We start from the raw sequence: 5,142 nt of genomic DNA on the forward strand, positions 1-5,142 counted from the left end.
TCAAAAAAAAAAAATTATTCATACTTGAAACTCAAAGTTAGACTATGCAAAGGTTGTTCTTGTAGTGGAATTTATAGACCCTGAATCACAACTTTCAATCATGGGTGGACATCTTCAGAAGACATGAAAGGCAAATGGGACAAGGGAGCACTCCTTATAAAAGCCTGGAGAGGCTTGTTCTACACTCTAGTAGATTAGGCCCCTGTGTATAATAGAATATTGTACTTGAAAAAAAAGCTGTTGTTCACTGAAAAACTGTACATCTTTGATACATACTGCCAAGTTACAATCAATATCTGAAGGTACTTTCTTCCCCAGCTGTTACATTAGATGTTTCCAGATAATGCCCTTGGCTGATTATTACTACACACCTTGATGTCACAAACACATTTGAGAAGGTCTGATCTAAGAGAAGACTTTCCAAATCTGGGACAACTAGAGGTCCCCCACTGTGTTTCTGCATTCAGAAAGAACAATGTGAGAAAAGAATGCTGGGGCTTCATTAACTTCTTGAAATTGTCCCCTACTGTGGACACAAACGGGAAGAAATTTCAAATTAAATTTTTGCCAAGCTTGGCAAAATTAACAGAATCCAAGAATATGCAATCAGAGGGCAATACTACTAATAAGGGGTATTTCCAGGCTTCTTCCTAATATGCTTTGCAAAAAACCAAACTTGTGTTAATACAACATGGGGTTTTTTCGTATTCATTAGATGGCAGGAAATTAGAGAATTAAATAAACTTTGATGTTCTAAATTCTCCTTTTCACCTGATTTTTCACATTCATATCATCTGGAAATTTGGTGTCTCTTCTTAATGGTATGGTGTAGGAAGCATCATTACATGTAAGTAACTTTTTATTTTGCCCCCAAATTTTCCATCTTCCAGCAGCAAGTGAATGGGCACCATGAATTGCATTTTATCAGAGAATGGGTTTTTGTGTTTCCAGAATAGATGACTGGTTAGACTGAATTTTAACAAAGGGGGCTTCTGCTAATATACCTTAGTCATATTCTTTTCTTCACAAACTCATCTGGCAAAATATTGTATGTTCTTACTTACTCAACTCCGGTTCCCTGCAACTCCTAAAGTTCAGTACAGTTTCCCTGCATTCAAAGACTGCATTCAGGCTTTTCTAACCCATTTTAAAGGGTTTTGATGTCATCATCTCTGGAGACACCACACTTACTATATCCCAATCATATACCAACTGTACTTCTAAATAATGGTAAAATGTGCTCGTCAAAATAATTTCTTTTTCTCAGAAAATGAGAACTTTCTTTCCAGACTCCTACCTGCAAACCACATTCCTGCCTTCTGTCCGGTCCTCTTGACATCAACTCTATAACTAAAAACCTAGAGATGAAAATGCTGCCTGTGAGGTTGGCTGATCACCAGAGGTCAATCTTTCCTTTTGCTAGCAACACACCACTTTTTCCTGACACCTTTGTAGTCCTATGCCACAGATGTCTGTGTTGAAGGGCTTCCACCTTTCCTGATTCTACTTTGTATCTCTATAGAAAGATTCTGCTCTCCATTCTCTGCTCCAGTTACTTCACACTGCTCTATCTCCAGTGGGCTCTTATGGTCAAGGATCCATGGATATGGTTCTCTTCAGGGTCCATTTCTTCAGGAACATGAAAAGTTCATGTTGGCTTCAAACAAGCAACGCAGAACATTTTCCCTCATGAAAGAGAGTATATTTCTTTTCCCTCAAAGAAGTAGGCTATGTAATGTCCCTACGTAACTCTAGTACCAGTCAGAAATAGTTATAAATTAGTACTTATGACTACAGATGCTGACTTCTGATAATAAACTACTTAATCATGAGCTAATGGCTCTCTTACAGTCAGTTTTTCCAGTGCCAGAGTCTGATGGCTCAAGCCGCCCTCTATGCCCTTGTGTTAATTACTTTGACTAACTACAGGAGCAACTTATTAAATTTACTGATTGCACTGTCCATAAACCAATATTTTCTAATTCTTCTACATCAATAACCAGAGTACTGCTCTCTTTAGCACTGATCATTTTTCGTTGGCTTATATTGCTTTTGTTCAAATCCAGTGTTTTGGCCTTTGTTTCCAGGGCCAACACAGCACACTGAGATTCAGTGGTTAAATTGTGCACGTTCTTTTATAGCCCACTCTGAGGGGCAATTTTTCTTCCAACTCCAAGGTTTTAACATTGGGGAATCAGTAAGATAAAACAAATATTAGATAACTTTGGTATTTAGATATATGGGATCACCAAAATATCTACCTTATTCCATTTACATCTTTTTCCAATCCCACTGAACCATCCTTACAATTTTCAGAGATGCTGTAACAGTTCAGGCATTATTAACAGTGACATTTTCAATTTATTTCAAGAATAAGTTAATGTCATTATCATCACTGGATATCAGTATCCCTTTGATCTGACAATTATGAAAGGAAAAAAACTAGTGAAGAAGTCAGACATGTCCTCAGTATTACTAATTTTAATGCCAGTATATCTATTAGTCTGCATATGTTTATCTGGAAATAAATTTTTTTTCAGTCTACTTCCTCTATATTATATTTTCCATCCTTTCCCATTGACAGCTAATTTCTAAAATTCCTGCTTATTCTCTTCAATTAAGCACAGGTTATTGCATTTTGGTCTTCCAAGACCACAAATTTAAATATCCTCTTTGTTTAGTGTGTCTTGAAACAGACTAAAAACATCACCCTTCTGCCAGGTGCATTAAACTTTGGTCTCTCAGGTCCAGAGTTGGTGACTACCTTTCTCCACTTTTAATTAGTCTAATTACTTATCTCTGCGCTTCACCAGTAGAGAGCTGGTAGAATCCAGAGAAGGGAGTGATACAGTATTGCTTCTATTACTGGAAGGTAACAAAGGCAAGGTTTCACATTTCTTTGAGACACAATCTGAAATGGAACGGAACTCTAATTTCTGGTGTCTCTAATACATTATCTTCCCTCCATGTAATTCCCTTTAGCTCTTAAAATAGTCATCTTGAGTAAGAGTCTGTGTGGCAGCACAGCATAGACTGCTCAGTACAGGAGGATTAAGGGGTCATTAAACACCTTGGTACCCAGTTCTGGAGGGAACACAGCTTAATTAGGATAAGGACCCAAGGCTTTCTAAGGTACAGTAACTTCCCTGGACTGTTTTATAGCACTGCAGTATTGCCTAGAATTTCAGCTGAGCTCCAGTCCTCTCTCTATTCCCCCCATGCAGCATGCCACATATTTTGCAAAGGAGCTTTCAGAAGGCAGCACCTGATTTTACCCAAGCTGAGAGAAACATTTCCATGGCCAAACGAGAGATTCTTAAGAGTCATTTATGTTTATTTGGAGTAAGGAATGTAAAGAGGCAGAAAAGGAGGATTTCAGACCTTTCTCTGTATGACAAAAATCACAATACATCACAATCACAAAAAGTTGTATGGTTAGTTATACTGTATTCCAAACATGGGAGCCATTGTAGAAGAATAAAACCAAAGAGCAATTTACTACATTGTAGTTTAGTCACTGAGCTACTATTTTAGCAGGCACTGGTATATGATAGCTACCCTGTATCATCATGCAGCACAGAGTTTTGTGAGTCTGTGGTGTTCTGGAAGTAAGCCAGGCAATAAAATAATGAGGGATTTGGACTTAAGTCAGAAATAAATTATCCTGAATATTAAAGAAGAAAGAAAGAAAAAGAAATATAATTGACCCTGCCAGAAAAAAAATCACAATGTTTTACTGGCCATTTTTCTAATACTGCAGCTAGATAGATATTGAAGAGCCTAAAACCAAATGGCCTTATTTTCAGAGATTCCGAGCATTCGTTCACGCAGCTGGAGTGGCTTCTGCTCAGTTTATATATGCTATTTCTTTCCTTGTAAAAGAAATAATTTCCCACACTAGTGTCTGTCACCTCTCACAGTGTTATGACTACAAGCAGTCAAAACCTTATGAGGAAACAGATTTCTGTTGGAAAAAGATGATTAGTAAAAAAAAAAATATGCATATTTCATGGTGAAGGCTCAGCTTTTACAAATTTTATAAAGCTTTCCTTCTGGAAACCTAGGTCAGGCTTTTGAGCTTTGGAGCAGATCCAACTTGCAAGCGTTTATAATCCTTCACCCAAGGAACAAGAAGCCTTGTGAATCCCACTGTGAATCAAAGAATTTAGGGTCAAGGCAGTGCTTGGGACTTCACATGTCTAGTTTCTCTATCACAAAACTATGATCTTGAAAATTACAAGCTTTCCACTCTGAGACAGTGATATTAAGCAAAATTCTAAAATCTCAGGCCTACCAAGACTCACAATTGTGTAGTCACAGGATCCAATTATTCAGTTGCACTGCTGCTTTTTGGAGAGAGAAGTTTTGCCTAAAATGGGAAGAATCATATCAGTTATAATCTCTTGTTTATAATCTCTTGGAGATCACAGGCAACATACTTCATTTTGCAAAATAAAATTTGCAGGATATCAATTATAAGCCTTTTTCCTCATGATCCTGGGTTTCAACTCTGGACCAGACATTTAAAAAAAGAAATCATGGAAAGGAAGTTAAGACTCACAGCCAGCAAGATCCTCAAGGACCACTATTTCTTTATATTTCTGTAGACATCCTTGGGACCTCTTAATTGGATACATAAAAATAACCATTAACATGTCAGAGCAGAGTTAGAGGACTCCCAATACACATGTAAGCTGATTTGTAAGGAGCAGAAGACAAAGATTACTGTCTTTGTATCTATTTTTCCTTTAAAGAAAAATCACCTTTTTAACAATCCACATTCAAAACAGTAAATTAAGTGTTATGGAAATTATTGATTTATATATATTCTATTCATATTCCTTAAGTAAGCCTTTCCACTCAATTCCATTTCAAGAATGGGGAAAAAAATGTTCTTGATTTAAGCCATGAAGGATTGAGCAACATTAGGACCACTTATGAGAAAAAGCAGGAAAACTGCTACCTCTTCCCCCAATCTACCTAGCCCTAAAGAATGAAAAGCCCATATCCTAACTTCCAGACGTTTTCTAAAGCTCGCTCTGCTTTACCTCCTCAACTATTTGATCATAGCTATTTGCTCAACAGAAGCAGAGGTTACTGGATTCTAAAACCTTCTCTCTACAAACGGATCAATAAAGCCTC

The sequence above is a fragment of the Chroicocephalus ridibundus genome, chromosome 7 (assembly GCF_963924245.1).
Source record: "Chroicocephalus ridibundus chromosome 7, bChrRid1.1, whole genome shotgun sequence".
Lineage (NCBI taxonomy): Eukaryota > Metazoa > Chordata > Aves > Charadriiformes > Laridae > Chroicocephalus > Chroicocephalus ridibundus.